This window comes from Amblyomma maculatum, chromosome 4 (assembly GCF_055883805.1).
Source record: "Amblyomma maculatum isolate TAMU_Amacu chromosome 4, ASM5588380v1, whole genome shotgun sequence".
NCBI lineage: Eukaryota > Metazoa > Arthropoda > Arachnida > Ixodida > Ixodidae > Amblyomma > Amblyomma maculatum.
Genome location: NC_139347.1, coordinates 167639931 through 167664841, shown reverse-complemented (window position 1 = coordinate 167664841; position 24911 = coordinate 167639931). Strand labels below are relative to the sequence as shown.

The following is a 24911-nucleotide window of genomic DNA, read 5'->3' as shown; positions in this document are numbered from 1 at the left end:
CATAACAAATCTCAGCAATGTGCATCGCCATCTGTTTCGTGGAACAGCCATAGCGTACATAGACCCCGTTCAGGAAGTTGCCGATTGCTTTACTTGCGAGGCAACCACGTCTAAATTAGAAGATGCAGTCAAGGGCGTTGACATAAACCCAGATCTTCCGCACGCTGAAACGAGGGAGCTGCTGAACCTCTTTCTTGAGTTTGGGGCTTGTTTCACGTCGTCCTCTAAGTGCCGCAAACAGCCATCGTGTCGTGAAACACAGAATAATTACGCATGATGCCGCTCGTCCCATCCATCAGCAGCCCTATCGTAGCTTCCCCGCGAGCGAGACGCTATCCTGAATCAAATCCGAGGGATGCTAGCCGATGAATTCATCCAATAATCGAGCATTCTATGGACATATCCTGTCGTCCTCGTCAAAAAAAAAAAAAATAAAAAGATGCACGCTGCGGTTCTGCGTCGACTACGGCAAGCTAAATAACGTGACGAAGAAATACGTTTATCCCCTACCGCGCATAGATGACTCACTGGACAGACTTCAAGACGCTAAGTACTTTTCTTCAGTCGATCTCAGAAGGGGCAATTGGCAGACTGGAGTTGATGAGAGGGACCCGGAGAAAACTGCCTTCATTTCACCGGATGGGCCTTGCGAATGTCGTGTCCTCCCCTTGGGCTGTGCGTCGCTCCTGCAACCATCCAAAGGTGCTCACTGGTCTAAAGTGGCAGGCATGTCTAGTTTACTTGGACAATGTGATAATACTTTTGGCAACTTTTAAAAAACATCTGCACCAACTCGGAGCTGTCCTCGACGCCGTTAAGTCCGCCAACCTGACCCTCAAACCTAAAAAGTGCCACTTCGATTTCACTGAATAGAACTTTCTCGGGCTCGTCGTGCGGGCTGGCGGCGTCCGTGCTGACCCTGTAAAATTTGCGGCTGTTGCGGCATTTCCAGCTCCCAGAGACAAGAAAGCAGTACGGCAGCTTCTAGGGTTTTGTTCCTACTACCATCAATTCATCAAAAACTTCGCTCAGCTCGCTAGCCCTCTCACGCTCTTAACTCGGAATGATGCAGCATTTTCTTGGGGCAGCGAAGAGCAGGCAGCTATCGACGAACTACGGCGCCGTCTCGAAGCTCCCTCGATACTCGCACATTTCAACGACGACACCGACACATAGGTGCACACACAGATGGAAGCAACGTCGCACTTGGCGCTGTCCTCGTTCAAAGGCAAAACGGCGTCGACCGGGTATTCGCCTACGTCAGCCGCGTCCTTTCAATCGCTGAGTCGAACTCCTCTATCACAGAAAGAGAATGGCTGGCGGTAGTGCTGGACGCTGCTATGTTCCGACCGTACTTGTATGGAAGACCATTTCGTGTCGTCACCGATCATCACTCCTTCTGTTCGCAAAATAATTTAAAAGACCCTTGCGGCCGCTTAGCTCGTTGGGCATCATGATTGCAAGAATTCGATTTCGCCATCACTTATAAGTCCGGTCGGAAGGACACAGACGCTGATAGCCTGTCACGTGCACCCATATAACCTCCTTCGCAAGGCACCGCGGAAAATGATAGCTCCTCGGAGCAGTTAGCATGTCCGATCACATGACCACACAGTGTGCCGACCCCGAGTTGCGACTGCTTATCGATAATCTTGAAGCGGGGCACCCGGTTATGCCCCGGCACCTAGCTCATGAACTTTCATCCTTCTGTCTCCGGACTGGTATCCTTTACAAAAAGAATTAGGCGTCCACTGCAAAAACTTACCTGCTCGTCATACCATCCAATCTATGAGATGAGGTCCTTCTTGAATGCCATCACAAACCGACGTCCGGCCATCTTGATTACACGCGCACTGCCTCTTCAGTCTGCCAAAACTATTACTGGCCATAGCTTGCGTCGAACGTCAAGCATTACCTACGAACGTGCCGGCAATGCCAGTGGGATTGCCTTCACCTCCCGGCTTGCTTCAGTCTATCAGTATATTCAGTACTCACAAATAATATTCGACAAAGTGGGCATAACCTCCTTCGGCCCTTTCCTTTGTCATCGACCGGCCACAGGTGGATCATAGTGGCCGCGGACTACTTGACCCGCTTCGTCGAGGCGAAGGCCCTTGCGCACGGTACTGCGACCGAAGTGGCTGAGTTCTTTATACACGACATCGTTCATCGACATGGCGCCCCGTCTACCATCATCACCGACCAAGAAAAAACATTCAGCGTTTAGCTATTACGGGATATCCTCACACTGACCAATACTGAACATCAAAGAACTACCGCCTACCACCCGCAAACAAATGGCTTAACAGAACGGCTCGCTAAATCCATGGCAGACATGATTTCAATGTATGCCGATGTTGAGCACAAGACGTGAGACAAAATACTGCCTTACATCACCTTCGCTTACATTACTGCGAGTCCGGAAACAACACTTTTTGCCCCGTTCCATCTCGTGTATGGTAGGGAGGTGCGCATGATGTTAGAGGCCATGCTACCATGCGGTGAGGACGACATCACATCCTTTCGTGGAACAAGTAGAACAAGTACGCCAGCTAGCCCGCTTGCACATCAAGGGATAACAAGCTGCCGATGCCCGACATTACAATCTTCGCCACAGGGACGTGCAATATGAACCGGGTGACTAGATGTGGGTGTGGATACCTGTGCGTCGTAAGGGCCTGTGTGAAAACTCCTGCAGTAGTATTTTGGCCCGAACAAAGTCCTCCGCCGCCTAAGCAGCGCGAAGTACGAAGTTGTGCCTGACGGAACTACGACAGTGGCTAATCGGCGTCAGCGGCCCGGAGTCATTCGTGCACGTGGTGCGGATCGAGTCTTACTTTTCGCGGGACTGAGCGTAATCGACGCTGTGTTTACCAGCGCTCCATGTACCATCTTGCCCAGGCTGTGTAATGCCTCTTCGTGCAGTGATTGTGTGGTTTGTTTTTCTGTTTCGTTTTTTGTACATAACTCTTTTCGCATCGAGGCGGCGCTGACTTTTTTTTAGGGGGAGAATGATGTCACATGCTTAGCACCGCGCGGCATCTGCGTTGGGCCGCAACGACGACAAAGTGGTTGTTGGCGCGTGGAGAAGGCTCAGGCCGGACCTTGTTCGAAGATTTGGAGCACGCTTCATGTGTCCGCCTGCGTGTATTACCATTCCCTGAAAACTGTAGCAACAGAAGTGCCGGGTGGCTCACTAAAGAATAAAGCACAACAAAAAGAAAGCCACTAAAGCTATAGGTTTTTTATATTCTACATTGCAGTGCATAAACTAAAATGCAAACACAATAAAATAGTTTGCTGGATTGACACTGCTTGAGAAAATCCTCTGATCACGTCAGTTGCATCCGTCGCGCCATCTTTAGTGCGTTGAATCAAAACGAATAAGAGCGCATTAAAAGACCGCACTACACGTCGCTTCTATTGCGCAATGGATTAACACAATGTACCTGATTGTAAGACATGTGTTCAGTTCCTGTAGGTACAATTTTTAATTTATTTTAAATTCGCAACATTCAAATAAATTACGACCATATGTGCGTTCTCCTTTAGGTTGCATAATATCATGTTTTGTGTTCTTAACAGAAGCAAAACCAGCCGCGAACGCATGCCAGGATGTCAGGTATGAGAGCGGTTACACTATTCAATTACCTTCACCGTAATCAATTCCTGCCTTCAGTGAGTGTATAGTACCTTTATGTTGCGTTACCTTTAGAGACAGCGCTAAGAAACAATCGCCTTTTAACATGCTTTAAAGTCTTCTTTACGGATTTACGCCGCGGCGATTTTTCAACTTAACTTATTCAACGTCGCAAAGATGGCGCGGCGGACGCCACAGATGTATTACGCTCTTTATAGTAAGTAATTTTAATCCATAAAACTATTTTATTAATATTGCTTTTCAGTTTCCGTACTGCGCTTCATGCTAGAACAAAACGTAAGGTTGTGTTTTATTTTTCCTTGACGCACCCGGCACTTCCGTTGCTGCTGTTTTCGGGGAACGCATGCATGTCGCTCTGAGTCTGAATAGCGCCTACTCGCATGTCTGAGGTTCTTTGGGCCATGACAATATCATACTTCAGTTTGGAGGGTATAAAAACAGTGACTCAATCGAAAAAAATAGTGTTACAGACGGGAGCTCTCAAAAGCGGACGCTAATACCTGTAAGGATTTACGCCTTCGTGGAGCGCCAGGTGCCCCTTATTTTGTGGTGTTTCCGGTATTAGCTAATCAAGGACAGGGACACTGCATACATGTGCGCAGATCCATCATAATTAGTGAGTCTTCGAGTTTTCTGCAAAAGGCAATGCAAACAAATAATATATCTGCTCGGAGTACATTCAATGTAATGTCTTTGCATTATAACCTTCCCTTCTCAAAGCCCCATGTTTTTCGGCGTAAATGAGCCTCTCCTGTTCAGCAACCACTTTAAGGAGAACGCAAGATTCCAAGTCAGTCGGAACAATATTATGCGTATCATGCGTGGTGTGTCGCCTGAAAAGTGCTGCTACAATAAATCTAGAAATGTTTCCTGTATCTGAGAAGAATGTATCTCACCATATTCCAAAGAGCTGAGACTAGTCTCGTTTTTGCTGGCCGTCGGAGCTGGCAGGTGCTCCAGAGTCACGTAAGTAATTCGGACTTGACTGGTTCCTTCTTTGTTACTCCTGCGGAAGAATGCATAGGGACAGTTCTAGCTTTATTCTAACTTCAGCCTTTGCCCAACTTTCGTGAGCGTCTCTTTTCGCTCTAGATCAACTGTGAGGTATTGCTACATACTGATACGGGTAAAGCCATTGAACTTCCTAATACACCGTGACGTATACTAGCGTAACACAGAAAAAAGACGCAGTGAATACAAATAACACAAGCGCTTGTGCATGTCTGCTTGAAGTCATTGCGTCTTTGTTATGCTATGCGGGTATACGTCACGGAACACCAACTAACCCGCACTGTTACCCTGCTCATCATTCAATGCGCAGGAACAGTTTTGATAAGGCCATACAAAGCCAACAGGCCGATGTTCAATCATAAAAATGGAGGGGATCTGAGATAAATTATAGGGATACGTAAGCACTGCCTTAGCGTCCTGTATGCCTCAGGAGTGCTTCCGCATTGAGAAATCGACGTAGGCACACAGTTTGCAATATGAAATCTGCAGCGGCGGCGGCAACTGACTTGGCGACGACATGACAGCTCTCAGTTTAGTTTCAGTGGTTGTCGCGTGCCCCTACCACAGGCTTTGTAGACGCGTTTTTTAGAATTATGGTGTTAGGGCCGTGCCTTTTGAACTACACGAGCTGCATGCTCTAAAACGAAAATTATTTATATTAATGTTGGAGCCTTATCACACGAAAAATTTTCAGTTCGTGAATAACTACGCTAAAGCCACCCATTGTTTAGAGTAACCTTAGAGCCCTATCCCACGAACATTCTTTAGTTATTGAATAACTACATTTCAAAATGCGATCTTTCCTAAGTTCCAGATGTGTATATATAAGCGCTAAGGACGCATATTTAGCAAAATAGGCTTTGTTACATGACATGCTTTTCAAGTCTGTTTTGCTAAAAACTGTATATATTATTCTTCTCAAAGTTACCTTTATTTGGAACACTATTCGCCTTCCTACGTTTTCTAGTTTTGTATAAGGATTGCTTGTTAAGCTATTAATTACCCTCCTATAACCCTCAGAACCTCATCTGTTATTTGTGGTTTGGCCTGGGTTTGCTCCCATTGCCTCCTATATATCCCCTACTGGTCCTTTAGGGTATTTAAAATAAATATATAAATATTAAGGGGAGCTGCCTTAGCTCGCAGTACCAAGTGACGAGTGTTTCATTTAAATATATTTATGGGCGTTTTGTCTTTTGGGTTTATTTTACGCGATTGATGGGTTACATACATAGGAGAGTAAAAGCGAGCCATCCACTTTGAAATGTCTGTGTAAAGGGAGAAGCGAACAGTGGATTCATCATCATCATCATTATCATCAGCCTGATTATACCCACTGCAGGGCGAAGGCCTCTCCCATATTTCTCCACTTAACCCGGTTCTGTGCTAGCTGCATCCAGTTGACCCCCGCGAACTTCTTAACCTCATCCGCCTACCTAACTTTCTGCCGCCCCCTGCTACGCTTTCTTTCCCTTGGAATCCAGGTTTTTACCCTAAGCGACCATCGGTTATCTTCTCTTCGCCCTACATGTCCTGCCGACGCCCATTTCTTAATTTCTACTAGAATGTCGGTAACTTGAGTTAATTCTTTGACCCACTCTGCACGCTTCCTATCTTTTAATGTTACCCCTACCATTTTTCGCTCCATAGCCCTCTGGGTTGTCCTCAACTTAAGTAGAACTCTCTTGGTTAGCCTCCACGTTTCAGCGGATTACAGTTCAGTTTTGGAAATTTGAATGTCACGGTATTCAACAACAGGACAGGAAGCAAATACCGCACGTAGAGAAGTAAAAATATTGAGGTGGTGGAATCATAAAGAAGAAATACTTTTTTAAAGCCGATGAGAAACACCTAGAGAAATATTTAAGGAAACAGACCCATATTGAAAAATGCGACGATACAGTAGATGTGAAGCGACATCAGGGCTTACTCAGGTTATAAATGTTCCGAGGGTGGCTTAGGAGAAAGCGGCACTGTGTTGAAAATGAGATACGCGAAAGGATCAGATATTATAAAAAATTGAATACTATAAAAGAGATAATATGAAAACATAAAAATCGCAGGAGCGTTGGGATCTTGGTTATTGTAACACATAGAAAGTAGTGAAGAAGATATTTGAGTCGGAAGTAGCAAAACAGATGATGAAATGTCGGTAGCAAAATTTCTCAGGTAGTGATAATATAAAAGCGGCGTTCGATGCACGAAAATGACTAGTTGGTTTGGGATAGCTTGCAGAAGCTGTAGCAAGAGAAATTAGGCTAGTTATTGTGTAAATCAATAAAGAAAGTGCGCAAAAGTAAATTGGTAAGAGCAGAAAAGAAGTGGTAAATAAAAGTAACAGAATACACAGCTTGGTTTAACAAAATGAGAGATATGTGGCCTAGAAGTTTAGTTATCCCTCTGTCATTTGTCTTGAAGGCTCGAGTTTCTAGGTCAAGCAGGCTTCAGACTAATACGTAGATAAATCGGTGATTGGTTGCTTTTGTGTGAGATCACTGTGAAAGGTTTGTACAGCTTAACGTACTTGAAGAGGGTAGTGTGCCAGTGACGTGTCCTTTATCCACTGTGTATGAAACAAAGATAGTGAAAACGATGGCATAACGGTCGAGATTGGCGGGAAAATGCGTTCCAAGTTTCTTAGTTTATTCTACGAAGACCGCCTAGCGGTGCAAATGAAACTACCAGAGAACCTGATCTGTTGGCGCCCGGCGCGGAGTCGAAAGCCACACATGGGCACGCAGCGTTTTATTTAAGTTTATGCTAGTTTGAACTGCTGGATGATAATTTAGATTTGTTAGTCGCCAAGGACCGGTATTGCATGGCGGAAATTGGCTTCAGGCTTTGCTGCATGGAAACTGTACCACTTGCAAACTACCACCTAATAGACAGCACAAATATCGGCGAAATCGGTGAATGAGGAATTAGAGCTAACGTACTAAAATAATTGAGTGCATAGAAAGCCTACAAGGATGAAATCCGAAATGGCAACGTAAATTCAGTCTGTTCAAATCATGCAAGCTCAAAGTAGCACGTAATGTTTCCTCCCAGTATGTCCCATTGAGTGCTAATTGGCTATAAACGCTATTTTAATACTTACACTGGTCTCCGATGGGGCATATGTGGGCCAACCATAATTATGCTTCCACGGGATGAGTCTGTGAGCTAATGTGTGCAAAATCTCTGCATGCCGACCAAAATCGCACATGATCGTATATTTTAGGGCAGATCCAGCGCAAATATGCTGTTTGTGCAAAACATCCTCAAGACGAAACGAGGTTGCTCACAATCATCATCATCATCACCAACATCAGCCTGATTATACCCACTGCAGGGCGAAGGCCTCTCCCATATTTCTCCACTTAACCCGGTTCTGTGCTAGCTGCCTCCACTTGACCCCTGCGAATTTCTTAATCTCATCCCCCCACCTAACTTTCTGCCGCCCCTTGCTACGCTTTCCTTCCCTTGGAATCCAGTTTGTTACCCTCAGCGACCATCGGTTATCCTCTCTTCGCACTACATGTCCTGCCCATGCCCATTTCTTCTTCTTAATTTCTACTAGAATGTCGGTAACTTGAGTTATTTCTCTGACCCACTCTGCACGCTTTCTATCACTTAATGTTACCCCTACCATTTTTCGTTCCATAGCCCTCTGGGTTGTCCTCAACTTAAGTAGAACTCTCTTGGTTAGCCTCCACTTTGCAGCCCCATAGGTGAGTACAGGCAAGATGCAACAGGCAAGGTGCAACAGGCAAGATGCTCACAATAACTCGCTGTAGATCCAATTTCGGCGGCTGTGGGGCGAGGAAGTGGGAGGCCCAAGGGCTGCCCCAATTGGTCGTCCGTAAGTTATTTGAGGGCAGGTCCAATCCAACTCCATGGTTTGGAGAAACAAGACCTTATGAAGCGCACTTGTGACCGCCCATTGTACACCGCTTCCCCATCCCTCGTAACGATGCAGAAAGACGGGAGTGTCCACGTGCTACTCAAATTCCACCGTTAACGGCTGTTGAATGCAACTGTAAGATGGGCTATAGGTGGAAAAACATCGTTCCACTCGATTTCAGGTTACCCAGTGCCTAGATAGCCCCGCTGTTCGTCTGATATCCCGCCTTTTTGAGATTGCAAACTTACGCGTTCGCCTGCTGCATTGTCAGTCTTGTCGAGGCCAAGAAGGCTTTTGAAATCTAGATGCCTGCTCTCAGCACAAATAGCGCAAGCGCATATGGGGCTGCTGATTCAATGCACCGGCTCGCCTGACCTTTGCCGTAGCGGGCTGAACACACCGGGGCTGTATACAATCGTGGATGGAATCATCCGTTATTTGTACTTGACGTTGCCGAAACAAAGATGCATCTTTACTCAATAACAAAAGGTGCATGACCGTGGCTCTCGCGCTCGTGTAAATTGCGCAGAAACAACAAAGTGCGCAACTACCTTCCTAACTAGTTGGACTGGGTACGGCTAATCATATATTGTTATCATTGACAACGCAAACGTTAGCATCATGGACTCCTAAAATGCAGCCAGTATGAACAGGCCCTATCGGACAAATTAATATTTTGCAAGAAACTGTCTGGGCGCTTAAAAGGACAAACATTATAGGGAAATGTATTATGTTGGGAAAAAATTATGCAGATGTAGAACTGGGATTGCGACTGACCATTGAGAACCTACATGACCCCTTTAAGAAAAATGTGGGCAAATCAAAATCTGGCAGGGCGCTGAAGAAGCCACATAGGCTCCATGTAATTCTGGGGGCTGAATTTTTGCACGCAAACTGGGGAGGATCACGTGACAAGGGTAACGTACGCCTACGTCACGGCTATGTATTGCCAATCTGGTCCTCCTTGCCCTTTCAACACGCTTTTAGAGCGCAGCTCTTTGGCGCCCGTTCCTGGGTTTCGCGTCGGCGTTGTCGGCCTCGTAACCAGTTCCGCCCCCTTTTCAGCCCCACAGTTCGAGCCGGCGCTTCTTCGGCAATTGGAGCCTCGCAGGAAGAGAGGGGTACACTCAGCCGCGAACGATGGGGACAGGAGCGCGCGCAGCAACCGGAGAACACGAGGTAAAGAAGGGCGGGGGGTCGCCGGAGGCAGCGCTAGCAGCGACTGACTGATGCCGTTGCCGCCGCTGAGCGAGACAAGACAACGTGACTGCGTAGAACACTGTCGCCGCTGTGCAGAAAGAGGAGGAGGGGTTCTTTCTGCGTGGCGGCGAGGATGCTCTCTGGTTGCTTGCATCCCGTTCTCACTCGCTTCACTCGCCAGCGGCGTCTGGCTGCTATCTGTTCGCCGCGTAACGTTCCTATGGGCCCACGCCCTGCTTCCCGCAACCTCCCGATAACTCAATTCCTCTCTTCATTTCTCCGACCACAAAACTTCTTTCATGGCAGCCAAAAACTGTTAGTGGAGTGTTTCTTGAAGGAATACGTGTGAAAAATTAAAAAAAGTTGTCTGTAATTGTACATACGTGTCTTGCTCGAAATCTTTGCCTCAATCTATCGAAAAGGTGAAACAGCTGATGAGCTGCGCTCAAATTTCGTATTAGGAACTAACGTAACTGTGGGCAATATTTTTTCTTTTTGAACTGTTTCCCTCTATGCTCTCCCTCTCCCCCACTTTGAGGACCGGGGTGAGAGAGTGAGAGAGTCGGCGCATCCTTGCCCTCTGTACTCTTTTCTTTGGCGATTTCCTTTCGCCTCTAGCGACGGCTCTCAGGAGCTGTGGATTGTGGTTATTCTGCGTGCTGTTTTGGTTTTCCTTCACTTTTTTTCCCTCCTTTCCTTAGTGCCGCCGGTGGCCAGCATCGAGACTCGAAATATCACGCTCTTCTTTCCTGCCAATAAAATTTCTTTGCTACCGCTTCGTTTCAAAAACTCGACTTGACGACCTGCCATTGTAAACGAAAAGAGAAAAAACAAAATCACTAAGCGCGTAAAACACGGGAGGTCGCGGCGCAGGGTTGGCTGTAAGGCGTAAGCAATACGCGAAGTAAACAAAGCTCCGTCAGTGTAAATATCTAAAATAAATATACAGGGTATCCTTCCTATTTGTCGTATCGTAATCATGTATTTCTGCTTTCAGGCCACAGATATCTGTATAGCGCTTGCAAATAATATTTAGTCGCAGTTGTGCTATGCTTTTTATGCCTTCTGTTAGCCCTTCACCACATGAGTGTTTTTGAAGAAAATGGTTTGCAGATTGCATGTCTGTGCCCCCTAAACGGTCATCAAAAGAATTTCTAATTTTTTTGAACATCTTCTCATATTGAATAGAAATCAGTTTTTGTGAACAGAAATTAGTTTGTGGCACACAATGCACATAATGCAGTGTAAACATAAATAAAAGGTTAAAATAGATTTAAATGAAATAATTGCCTCCTGCTCCATGCATACTATCAAAACATTATTTATTCGCCTTATAAAACTACAAATTAGATATTTTAGCCCTATAGATTCTGTGAATCTGTATAAAAAATGTGTTTCCTTCTGTGATAAAGCATACAATAACAGTTCTGCCGAAATGATACAGCATCAAGCGTGCACCGTGTGACACATCATATATATTATATCTTTGTTATTTCGAAATATCAAGGCATGAACTTAAAGCGTGCTAGTTTTTGACATATGACCGCGATCGCAGGTTTGGCAAAATTTGTGTGGGCAGCTAGGACATTGATATAGTCATTTCTTTTTTGATAATAATTGTGTACATCATTGTCATGTAATTTAGCTGTCTGTAAAGTGAGTTGTAATTAAGGGTCTCTGCTTTTTGGTGTACGGCGTGCCTCTTATACTTTACACAAATGAAACTTTCGACTGGTGTCAAGTCAAGCAGTTTTATCAGCGGATTGACTTGTTCCGTAATTCTTCTCGAAAGCGCTGCGCGCTTCGCCTCGCTAACATCTTGCGGAAAGAATTGCCACGTTTGATCACCCCAGTAAGTTCTGTTTAAGGCTCTTTTAAAGCACAGTTATACATGGACTCTAATGGAATTGAAATCGGACTAGCGAAAACAAAGTAGACGATGAGATAAAAGATTTGTTCTGAATACATTGCGTGTATTACAGCGAATTAAGTCTGGACCCAGGTTCAGGAAGTGGAGAGGAGGGGCAGGTCATGCGGTGGCTGTTACAGAAAGAACGTAAAAATGAAAATAACTAACAGTGACACAGCGAAGGGCAAGTGAGGTACCTCAGCGGTTTTTCAGCAAAATTGATAGAAGAAACATTAAAGGGAATTGAAATGCATAAACACCTACAAGGAAATATGAATAGAGGATAAGAAGCGTTTCTAACTAACGCATTCACTGCTCAGGCCGCATCCTTTTTCGCCACCAAGCTTCCCATCTAGAGCAAGCGGAGTAAACGTTTGCCCAGGTAAGGCACCTGCTGAGTTCACGTCCTTTTTACCTCGCGTAGTATGAACAAGTTGGGAATATTCAATGCTCCCGTGCTGAGCCGCACGCGCAAGGATGAGTGGGAGTAAGCGAGCGCAGTTCGCCAATTCCCCTCAAATCGGTGAAATAAGGAGGAGCAGTGAGCTTTTCAGCGTGCGTACAGCACCTCTAAAACCTTCCCCGGTAAACACGCGCACAAACAAAAAGGGGAGGGGGAGCGAAGAGAATGCATTTTAACAATCAGTGCGCAGCTATCGCGTACGCTTCCTCCTGTACGCCAGGCGACCCCTCTCCCATTCACTCCACCCGGACCCAGGAAGACAAAGAAAAACGTTGGAAAGAAAAAGCGTCCAGACAGGGCAAGGATGTGCATACTCCCCCATTCACGCCACCAGGTCGTCAGACAGGCGGGGCAAAAGTACAAAAAAATAAAAAAAATAAACGGCTGCTGAGAGGGCAAGAACTAGGATTGTAGCCTTGGCGTAGCTTCTCTGTCACCCTTGTTGCCACATGATCCTTCCCAATTGACGTGTAAAGATTGAGCCCCATAGTTATGGGAGGAACCATCCGAAATGACAAGAAACCCTTGGTCCCGAGTGGCTTCCCCCATCTGTCCAATGTAGGACCATCGGGGAATATGCAGAAGGTTGGAACATTGTTAAGCCGGGAGAAATATGGGTAAGGTCACATGGCTTACACACTTCAGTATATACCTTTTAGGTACTTATATAGGAACTTTCCAACAACTATGAGCATCACTATCTCAATTGGAATTTCTTCCAGCCTAAGATGGCAATGTTAGTTTCTTTCGTATTATGTGCTCTTCCTCGTTTTTGTCGTGGTATACTTTTGCCATTTGGATTGTGTATTTTGTATGAAGTGGCTTTCATTTATCAAAGCGGAAATACAGAGGGAGTTATTGACAAACAGTGCTAACGTTTAAATAAGAGCACGCTTTCCAAACGTCCAGTGGATCGATTTCTAGCAAGAGCACGACACCACCATAAGCGGTTAACAGCAAATCAATGATTAGTTATTGTTGTCTAACAGTGTCGCGGTTATGCTATCTAGTATTGCATTCCTAGCAAAAGGAAGCGACCACGATGATCGTGCGGGTCATTTTCACGGCCGCCATGGTTATGTATTGGTAGTTTTGGTAAACGACTTCGCTGGAATGAAAATAAACATTACTATAAAGCATCGTGCAGTAACTTAGCAAGCATACCTTTCAGGTTTTACTCTACGCCCAAATACGAAAAAATCTGAATAGCAATGTTAGTCTGAACAAAAAACAAAACTTTTCTTTTTTCAGTAAACGTACGAACTCCCTCACATTCGGCAACAAATGTGCAATGAGTAAATAAAAGGAGAAAGCAGATTTTTTTTTGTTGCATTTGACTTATGTACGGCACACGGGCTTCACCAGACTAAGAGAAACCTGTTTTACACCAATGCATTCAGTAGTTATATAAACGGTTGTTCTTCAAAAAATATACTAGTCTCGTGCATTTGCTTGAAATTACATAGACCCAGAGAAATGGACTCACATGACTGGCCTCAAGAAAGGCTGATGAGATCCCTGGAAAATGGCAAGCAGATCTCCGAGACATACCGGTTTTATAGCAGCTGTGGATAAAATATGCCGTTGGTTCCCGGAAAAAAGCTTTCATTCCGCCCTGCTTTCGGTGTACTTGTCAAGCTTGGTAACTCCCGCGAGTTATGGGCGATCCCCCAGACATTTGCTAATTTAAATGTCAGGCATTCTCGTGGTGGCGGTAAATGACACAAAGATGCTCCGGAGGGCGAAACAGTCTAGTCGTGAGTCCAATGGGCACCAATTGCGTTCGCGGTCTTATTTCATTGACACAAAAAGTGTACTGAGAGCGGATGTACTCCTAAATTGGTGATATAATTATGTGCGTAAAACAATGTTATATTCTTGTAGTTGTATATAACGATCGTGAGTCATGGTCCAAGGTATGAGTGAAACGCGACAAGCATGACTTAAAACGTGCATCAATTTATTCCAAGAAACCACAAACGCACAAGGCTGTGACAGGGTGGCAGTGACCAGCAGTCAATCAGCGCCGTATATGAAAATCCGCCTTGTACTGATGCATTATCGCGGCTATTTACAAATTCATTAGTCGCTAACAACATATTCGTTCTCCTCGATGAGAGGAGTGCAGCATACACAGCCATTTCTCCCCGGGTGCTGCATCTGTCTCCGTAGTAATGCTGGCGGCTGGTGTGACGTCGCTGCCAGGCGAGAAAGAACGGCCAGGTGCTGAGTTAGCAAGCCCTAGGCGACGGCGAGGGGCTGCCGGAAGACGATGCCAAAGGAGCAATCGACTACGTCAAAGCACCAATCTCAATCTCAATCACAGCACTTTCCGCTCGTCGAGGCTTGCTCAGCGAATAAATGGAGGCGCGGCAGTGATCGTGTTATACTGTCGGTGCACTCCCAAGTAGCACGAAATCAATGGTACTTCAGTGCCGTTTTTTGACAAAAGCTGGCATTATTATAGGTCCTTCATTGTCATTTGGGCAGTCCGAAACGTTTTCCAACAATAGCCCCATCATATATGCTAATAGTTTACCTATGATCCGCATAGTCGTCTGAAGAAATAAAATAACTGTAAACATTCCTGTCGCTAGCACCTGAATGGGCTCGTGTTTACCCAATCTGTCAATAAGGGTCCACGTTCGCATCGTGACTATCCCTATGTACCAACCATGTTATCCACATTGGCTCAGTCTACGTGCCTTGACTAAGCCAGATTTCATACAATGGCCCATGTCAGCGCCAAGATGCCTATTGTCAAGCAGATTTTCTATCCTGACCTGAGATGCATCCCTTATGTATTACCAATTTAGTTTTCAGGTGCTATTGATTTAAAAGGTCAGAAGAAAAATATTCTTGCATGCGATAGGAGTCTCGAATCGAAATCAAGTTCCTTATTTGGCAAAAAGAAAAAGGGAGGCTTTCATGTCATTAAACACACGATTGTAGTCATAAATTGTACGGAATATTTACCCATTCATGGATCTAGCCTCTTGGCAACACTGCCGACAAATGTTCACGAGGTTGCCGTAAAGTAGTCTTTGTAAGAGGTAGCCTACTATTACTGGTTGTTGACATCTGCAATAAGTAACTATCACAGATTAGCACAACATTTGGTGCGAGCCTTCTTAAGTGGACGTGCGCTTTCTTGAGTTTATCCGAACTGCGAGACTTGACACTAAACCCACAGGTATTCAAATCAACCGCATAGTCATTGTGATGTTTTGTTATGGGCCCAGGTCTCTCCAGGAGCTCTGGGCAGGTACCATATCTGATTCACGGACACACGCATGTATTTCTTGACTACACAAAATCCCTTTCACACGACTACAGCCTAGCTAAGTTCTACTGCACACCAAAAAACGTCCTACTTTCGTTTAGTGGACGCGACGCCTGTGCAGGCGAGTCCGATGATGATTGAAGTCCGGTTGAGGAGAAACCGGTAGCCGGGGTGTGACGCGGGCCCTGTTCCCGCCCAGGCGTCCGAGTACCCGGTTGCGCTGCAGGCCCCACCCGTCGTCCGTACCAGGTACTGCGGTGGGTCACCCCGAGTACTGCAACGGCACCAGTGCGGTGGCACCAGTGCGGCGGCCAGGCACAATGGAGCAGTTGAGATGCCCCCGGATGTAATTCGTGGGATAGCGACGGGCTGTGCGGCGCCAGACCTCGGACCAGGTGCCCGGCGACCGCCAGTCTGGCTCAGGTACGTCCGTCCCGTCCTCTTTCCCCGAATAAACCCACGCACTCTGGCACGCCCCGCACGCGGCCGCACTTGACGCCTTCTCGAACAACCCGCGCACTCGCCGCGATCAACATCATCACAGTCATAATATATGCAGTATGATGACGCAAGGCTGACAATCAATATACAAAATAGTGTAGGAACATCTGTTACGCTTTTAGGAGTTATTATATCGAGGATATGCTGATATCAAATATTAGTGAAGTTCACATTCAGATTAGCGTGGTGCGCCCTGCAGAGCTTGAAACTATCGTTTCTAATCTCCCGTATACACTGTATACCACTGTGCGCCACCGCTCATTTTCTGCAAGCTTCAATTTTCGACCCCCTTTCCCCAGATGTAGAAGCTGTATATTGCCGCGAACCATTCAAATATTCACTTTGTGAAGAAGAAGAAGATGGACGCCTACGCTGGACACTGACGAAGAAGACGCAGTTGTGGAATTGCTATCGTGCAAATCGTGCTGGTCTGAATTGCCCCGCTTCATCGCCGACTTAGACGCCAACCTCGACGCCGTCCTCGACGTCATTCTACAATTTGTTCTTTTTCGACAGCTGTCGGCATGCAATATGATCATTGTGAATCTAGCGCGCGGACGGATTATGTAATCTTTTTTGTCACGCTGGTTGTCGCGAGTTGATGCTTTAACATATTCTTTATCTCGCAAGATGCGTTGAGATGCATATCGAAGATTCTAGCCGCTCGCCTGTGATTTCAAAAAGTTCCATGTTATGCTAGTCACTGTTTGCAGCTTTATCTAGATATTTTTTCACCGCCTTAAATCGATCGTTGACTGGCGCGACAGGCATTCATCGTTCTGTACTGCTCCCCATCGCAGTATATGGCCCGCGTTGCATCACGGGCTGCAGTTACGTTCAAGGAAGTTTTCCTACCACTGTTTGGGAAACTAAAGGCAGCAACTTTTGGAGGTGAGGTTGCTATATGGCAAACCAACGAAGATCCTCCGCCGCCGACGACGAGCAACGCCGTAACATTTACATCGCTGCTGCAGACAACGACAGCAACGACGAGGACGCGACCAGACCTCAAGCTAATGAAGCCGACCAGCGAAGTCACAGTGGTGTGCCCTTCCGCGACCTCAGCAAATGACGGAGTCGAGATCGGGAACCAAGACGGAAGGACGCGAACAAGCGACATTGAAATGACTGTCGACGGACGCTTGCTGCCTTAGCGGCCACAGGAGCTGACTATTCAATCATTAGTGGACCATTCGCTACCAAGCCCAAGAAAGTAACGACCACTAAGAATAGCCCGCTCATACGATCGGATAGGTGTAATCGTGTATCTTTTTCAAGACAATGTACTGTAAGGGAGTGTGTCCCTGAAGCTTCGTGGTCCTGCAGCTCTGTTTGGGTGACGAAATTTCGGGTATGGACTTTCTCAATGAACATCGGGTGATCATCGGCCTTCGATCAAAGCTCAGTAAGCTTCCGACAGAGAATGCCACACCTTCTGCTCTGTACCTTCGACACATCACGTTTCCCTTAAACGTCCTCGACAAAGTGTTGAGCGCACCGCCCCATCAAGTATCGTCATCTCCGGGGTTAGCGGCGACGTTGAAACCTTTTGAACGTGTTGTTGTTGTGGCTGTAGGAATAATGAAACGAAAATGCACGGGCCTGCTACTGGCTCTGTAGCTGAGCCACCTCCGCTCGAAGGAAACACCTATGGCGAATTCCAATCCCAGAACTGGAGCAGCGCGCACGCTCCATCACAGAACGCCTCAATCCGGCGGAGAGCACGCTCCCAGACTCTGCGTTTCGAATACTCTTGCTCTGGCCGGAGTAAGTAGGTGGCGCTCGCGAGCAAACGGAGACGGAGAAAGTACCCATAATTCCTTGCACTTGCCCGCACTTTTCGTGCGCTCGCGTCGTCTGCTTTGCAAGCGCCTGCAGCCTTTTTTCCCTTTGATATGGAGGTTACACTAGCCGTTTACGCAATTATATCCTCCTTGCTCGAAGAGCCGAGCGCGGACACACACGGTAAGACTCCTTCAGCACTTTCTTTATATGGAAGAAAACTTCGGTTCACGTACCGAATGTTTGCAGTCTTCTAGAGCCGAGCTGTAACGTGCGCGGCTTTGAGTTTACACGGACGATGGACATATAAATAGTTGATTCTTGATTCTTCGACAGATGAGTCGGAACTGCTGCTCTCCGAATCGCTGTCCTCAAGCAAAGCGAGCGCAAGAGCGCGACGCGAATCACCATCCATGGCGGTGGCAAATACTGATCGTCTGCTATGGAGCGGCGCGTTGCAGAGACCAGAAGCCAACGCGGCGAGCCACCGGAAATGGATGCGCTAGCTAGCGCATGCGCAAGCGTCGCTCGGAAAGACACGTCACGCAAACTTCCGGTCGGTTCCCCTGATTTCGGCGGAGCACTTTTGACTGCTCCGCGGAGCGACCCTTGCTCGGCAATTTCTCCCGTTCTGCGTTTGGAAGACGCGATCCGTGTTCCGGATCTGCGTTTGGAAGACAATTGCTCCGAATGGAGCAGAAAACGTTGCTCTGGAAGTGCTCCTGCTCTGCGATTGGTATTCACCACTAGTTGCTTTTGGAGCATGAACAGGGAATTGCAAGAGGTGTTGCCCGTTTTCGTTAAGGTTTATGATTGGTTCTCAGGAAGGGAAAGGCGCAGTATTTGTCACACTTGTTTTCATGGACACCTAAACCGCATCGTAAGGAAAGGGAGGAAGGGGGAAGTAAAAGTCGATAAAGAGAAGGAGGAGCCCTAGTGGAGGGCTACACCCAGTCGGAAAAATCTACAGAAAATTTTCTGATGTTACTACAGAATTTCTGTGCGGTTTTTGACGGGAAACCTGTTGTGACAACAGAACATTCTGTAGTAACATCAGAAATTTCTGTAGTTACAACAGAAAAATGCTACAGAACTACAGACAACAGAAATATGCTACAGAAAAACTACAGAACTACAGAAAAGAACTACAGAACTATAGAAAAATCTGATGGTTACGACAGAACTACAGGATATTTTGCCGTATTTTTGACACAGTTCTGTAGTTTTTTTCGACTGGGCAGAGTAATTTCGACCGAGTAATGTGCGCTGACATCGCACAGCACACGGGTGCCTTTTCGTTTCGCCTCTATAGAAACGCGGTCAGGATCGAACCCGGGCTCCGTCATAGACAAGCGTAAATGCTGCTCACGAAACTAAACGGAGTACCGGCACTGAACAAAGGCACGATGATCGCTTTCCACGATGAGCTAGCAGACAACCAAGATGTCTTCACCCTCCTCAGCTAACCTGACGATTATTCTCCTAAATGTGCCAAGCTACCCACAATCGATAAAAACGCAAGGCTACACCGAGAGAGACAAAACCGGACTCTCAGTGTTCTTAAAAGCTACAGCGAGTGCTTTCCTTAATCTTTGAAGGTTCGCCAGCACTCCATTGGCAAAGCACCGCATAATCACAGACGAACATGCCACAAAAACAGGCAGTTGGTAGCGAGCGCATCATCTGTGTTAACATCTTGGTTTAATTCTCTTGTATGCTCATTGCTTTTGTGCATAACCATGCAGCGCCGGAGGTCGTCGGAGATGCCAGGGCGCTTCATCGAAGCCCCTACCATGTATCGCCGCGAGAACGCCAGGCTATACGTGACCAAGTTCAGTAAATGCTTCGTGATGACTTGATCCAGTTATCGAAGAACGCTTGAGGAGCTCCAGTCGTTTTGGTGAAGAAAGATGGCAAACGTCGCTTCTCTGTCGATTACTGCGGCTTGAACAACGTAATGAAAAATGATGTCTACCCACTCTCTCGCATCGATGACACTCTAGATCGTCTCTGCAACACTAAGTATTTTTCTTCAATGGACTTGAAGCGATTGTACTGGCAAAATTAATGTCGACGACAGAGACCGCGAGAAGACAGAGTTCACACCAGACGGCCTGTCAAAATTCAAGGAAATGCCCTTTGTTCTTTCGCTCTGCATCAGCCACATACCAGAGACACGGTATGCTGCATACTATTCTGGCTCGCTTTAAGTTGCGGATATGTCCGGTCTACTTAGACAACGTCGTTCTCTTCTCTTAAATCTTTGAAGACCACCTGAAAAGGCTGCGGACAGTGCTCGACGCAATCAAGGTGTCCGGGCTAACGTTGAAAGCAGAGGACTGTTACTTAGCCTATGAGGAGCAGTTGTTTCTTGGTCAAATCGTAAAGAAGAAGGGAATCTGTGCAGACCCGCAGGAGACAAATGGGATGCACGTTTTAGAGCCCGGCGATAAAATGCAGTGCACCGATTTCTTGGACTGAGGGTATATTATCAATGATTTGTCAAGAACGTTTAGCGAATCAACCTTTGAAGCAGCTTGGAAATGGAGACATCCCGTTTGAATAAAAGCACCTCAAGCGGACGCCTTCGAGAAACATAAGCGCCGGCTAAAGTCTCCTGTAATCATGCACTTTGATGAAAACTTCAAAACTGAAATTCATCTTTTCTAGCGCTTTAACACACAAGGGACAGGAGGAACACATAAGAACAGGACGGAAGAACAGGAAATTCATACTTGTGGAAGCAGCATGGGCTTAGGTGCCGTCCTTGTTCAGAACAGTGCCGGTGTGGAAGAAGTTGTCGCTTATGCTAGCAGATTCCTTTCAAAAGCCGACTGGACCAACCGAGAAATAGTGCCTCCCGATTATTTGGGCTTTGTCCCAATTCTGTTCGTACGTATATGGTATACCATTCAAGGCAGTAATATCATTCAAGGTAGTAAGCGATCAGCATGCGCTCTGCTGACTGGAAATTTGGAAGACCTCTCAGGCCGCCTCGTCCGATGGAGCCAACGTATTTATGAATTTGACATGACTTTAGTCTATAAGGCAGGTCACAAGCTTTCCGACGCAGACTGCTCGTCGATTTGTTGAAGCATAGTGTACATATCTTTATTGTTGTTTTTACCTACCCTGTTCTTCCTCCCTATCGCTCATTTCTATGTTCTAATCTACAGTTCCGCCCAAGTTCAGTTGTTTCACATATCAGATAGCAGATACCAGGGCAGACAAACAGCTTTTCCTTCCTATTGATATCTAACAATAAATCACCTCATACTACTACTACTACTACTACTATACTACTACTACTACTACTACTACTACTACTACTACTACTACTACTACTACTACTACTACTACTACTAATACTACTACTACTACTACTACTACTACCACCACCACCACCACCACCACCACCACCATCGACGCTCCTTCCAGAGACGGTGACGACAATGCCTTTTTCAGACCGGAAAGCGCCAGTAGTTTTGCGCAGCTGCAGCGGTCAGAGACCAAGCCGATTACGCGGAAGCCAAGACCGTTTTTCCTCCTCTTGGGCTCAGCCGTCATATGTCGTCGTTCGCATTAAGCAAGGACGTCCTCGTGCAGAACTTCGAGGCCAACAGGAGCGCGCAGCTTCTTGTTGTGCCTAAAAGCCTCCGGTCAAAAATTCTGCAAGCATTGCACGATGAGTTGACAGCAGGGCATCTTGTGTTAGCGCGCACTTTGCAGTGAATCCTGAAGTATCACTGGCCACGGTTGCCTGCCGATGTTGCTCATTACGTGAGAACATGTCATGAGTGTCAGGGACACAGGACGCCCTTGATCAGACCTGCCGGACTACTGAACCCCATACCACCCCGAAAGAGGCCATTGCAGCAAATTGGGATGGAACTTCTTGGCGCTTTCCAACTTCCTCTGCTGTTAACAAGTGCATCCTCGTTGCATCTGACTACCTTACCAGCTGTGCCAAAGCGAAAGCCATGCCATGTATTAACGCGGCAGAAGGCGGCCACTTCTTCATCGAAGCATTCTGCGACATGGCGCCCCAGAAGTACTCATCATAGACGGGGGAACGTCATTAACGGCGAAGCTCACTCAAGTAATCTTGACCTAGAGTCAACAAAGTCACGCACGCAACACAGCGGACTATTCCCAGTCAAATTCACGTTGACACTGAAGAAAAGACCTGAATCATTATCCTACCGTATGTGATCTCTCCGTATAACACGGCCATCCAGGAGACAACCAGAGCTGCCCCGTTCAAGCTTGTGTAGGGTAGGGAGCCAACGAAAACAATCGACGCGATGCTGCCACACGTGACCGAGGACTAATTCGACATAGCCGCCTATATGCAGCGGGCAGATGAAGTCAAACGACTCGCCCAGCTGCGCATAAAAGACCAGCAACGTACCGACACTCGATGACGCCACTTGCGAAGAAGCGACGCAGAGTTCAAACCAGGAGATAGAGTTTGGGTTTGGACACCGACACGCCATTGCGGACTGAGTGGCCTGTGCAAAGTCTTTCGGCGCATCGGACACCTTAACAATGAAGTCATCCCCGTTGGCCCGACCACATCCTAGCGGCGCAGGGTGAGTCCAGAAATCGTACATGTTATGCGCCTAAAGCTTTATCACGCGTGCTAAATGCCTTAGTTATTTTAATTTGTCGTATTTTGTTTACCTTTCTTTGTTTATTTTCTAAGCTTCAAAACTATGTCTTTTTATGGGGGAGTAACATTCACATCTTTATTTGTTCTTTTGTCTACAGCCGCCGGCATGTGGTCTTATGATTTTGCATTTAGCGTGCGGATTGAATCTGTATTCTTTATTCGTGCTCGTACCTCTGCGGGTAACAAGTTTATCTTCGTAGCCTCTAACTACCTTACGCACTGTGCCAAAACGATATTCCTGCCTTGTGGTACCATGCCAACTAGTGCCATGGTACCACGGCAGAAGTACATCAAGGTGTGGCAGCTTTATTTAAACGCATTGCGACTTCCGTTGCGGCTGTAAAATAGCTGTCACCAAACAAAGCAAGGCGTTTCAAGAATTTTCGCGCTACGATATACACAGATACACAAGAAAGCAGGAACCACGTACACAGGACAAGCGCGCACTGACAACTGACAAGGCGGGCCCACGATGCCTGTGAAACTTGCCGAGATCCGCCGAGCAGCCGCCGATTCCATTTCCTGGTGACATTATACTCGTAGAGTTATGGGGTTGTTTTCGGAAGGACTGCTGGCGATTTGTACCGCCACCTGTCGTGTATGGTCCTTACCTAGGAGCACAAGAAGCTAGAGACCGCGCCGCACCAGTTCTGGACTCCGACAACACCTGCTCAAGGATTGAAAGCGCGAAATCACTGGCAGCCTTGTCTACGCGCTCTTCCTCGGAAAAAGTGGCAGTTAGAATTGCCAAAATAAGGTAATTCAGACTCAGTCCATCTTAACAGGCCATTGCTCTGTACAACTACGACGAAACAGCATGCTAAGCACTGCGCATGGCCTCCATCATTTTTCGACACGTTTTCTCAATTGCAGGGTATACGGATTGGTTTTTAAACGCATTAGCTGTACTGCGCGTAAAAATGGCGTCGGCCTGTCATCACGTGTGGCGCAGTCTTACATTCAGCTATCAGTGGCCTTGAGTTGCATAGTTTAAATTGGTGATAATATTGGCGATTATTCAAATGGGCGTTTTTTTGACGTTTGCATGCATGCATGTCGGAAAACAAAAATGAAAATGGATGCTGCATGCATGAAAATACGAACTTTCGTCCACCGGACTTTGGAACCTCGGTTTTTGGAGACACAAACGCAATATTGAGGACTCAAACTGACGCAAACATGAAAGATACTCTGTGGGGAACGATCTCACATTGATCCTTTTAAGGTCGGCTTTCCCCCGGTAGTACTCCAGCTATTACGGAATTGCGCCAAAATTGGCAGTTAACATTACCTATCGAGAGATGGCGCCAGCGTCGTGGCAGCAGAAGTGCCACCCCTGATCGGGTTACCGCGCACGCATAGAGTAACATATGCATAAAGAGAGGACACTTCCATAGGGCCCCTGCGGCGCACTTTTGGCTTTCAGCTTTCGGCGCAAGACGGAGTCGGCAAAGCGTGACAGCCTCAGAGCGGGCCGCTTCAAAATACTATATCTCGGAGGCCGCAGTGTTACTTTCGGCTTCGGTTTTTCGCATCCGTACCGTAGTTTGAGATCACTTGCGCGAAGTAGTTACCGGCATCGTTTAAAATAACGGAGGCAGTACATGAAGCTATACAGAATGATGTTGCTCGTGATCAATCCACTCTCGCGCCCCTTTTATAGGCGCGGCAGGGACGCAAAAAGTGTTCGCACGGGCGTATGCGGCTATGAATAAAGCAGAACCCTTTGAATCGAAACGTTGCGATGCATGCCACCTAGCCGTGAGAATTAATACTATTTGCACATAATTTTGCCTTACTTTTAGTAACCAAATATTCTATATTCCGTTACATCGACCTGTTTTTATATATTTTTAATACATACAGTCCTGCATTTAAAACGTTCTTTGTAGGTGTAATGCCGTCTGGCGGAGTCGTGGAACCTTCAGCTGAGCCGCAAATGGCGTCGAGTGTCCCCTCTTTATATGTATGTTACTCTATGGCGCACGCATGCAAAGCCAAGTCTCTTTAGCCTGGAGAACTGGACGCGAGCGAACGCACCTTCGCCGACTCCACAGGAGCCACCTGCTCGCCTTGTCCGGCTTCGGAGCTTATCCACTGCCTTGTAGCCATGCTAGTGATTCGGACAGCCTAAATTCATTAACGTGTTTTATTGCTAGCTGGTGTTTGTTGCTGCAGCAATAAATGCCTTTTCGTTGTCAGCATGTGTTGTCCCTTTGTTCACATGAGTACGGTCCGCAGTGATAGGCGTGAGGTAAGTAGCGCACACGCTCACTGGGTGGGGTCGGCGGCTTTGACTGTCAGGCGCGACTAAGCGGAGAAAACGAATTTATCCCCCTATTAAAACCCCACAACTCATAACAGATGGCATATCCAAGCGGCCGAATGAAACACAGAGGGCAGAGTTATCGCATTTAGGACTATGAAGTAAATTGTACAAGTGTCCAAAATTTCGACAGATTGGAATCAGATCCAAGTAAAAATGTGATCTGCCATAAAAAGTCAATAATTATCTTGTTAAACGTCCCATTCAACGAATTTATTTG

General features: G+C 46.7%; 1 protein-coding gene across 2 annotated transcripts in view; it reads right to left on the bottom strand.

Annotated features, from left to right (window-relative positions):
- Window positions 1-24911, bottom strand: part of LOC146193446 (alpha-(1,3)-fucosyltransferase C-like) — a 63320-nt gene that overhangs the window by 23000 nt on the left and 15409 nt on the right. Inside the window, exon 2 of one of the 2 annotated variants that reach the window (XM_084602755.1) lies at window positions 4558-4667. The exons of the other annotated variant lie outside the window; for it this stretch is intronic. The gene's annotated coding sequence lies outside the window, so the exon portion shown is untranslated. The remainder of the gene's footprint in view (window positions 1-4557; window positions 4668-24911) is intronic. 2 annotated transcript variants of the gene reach the window in all.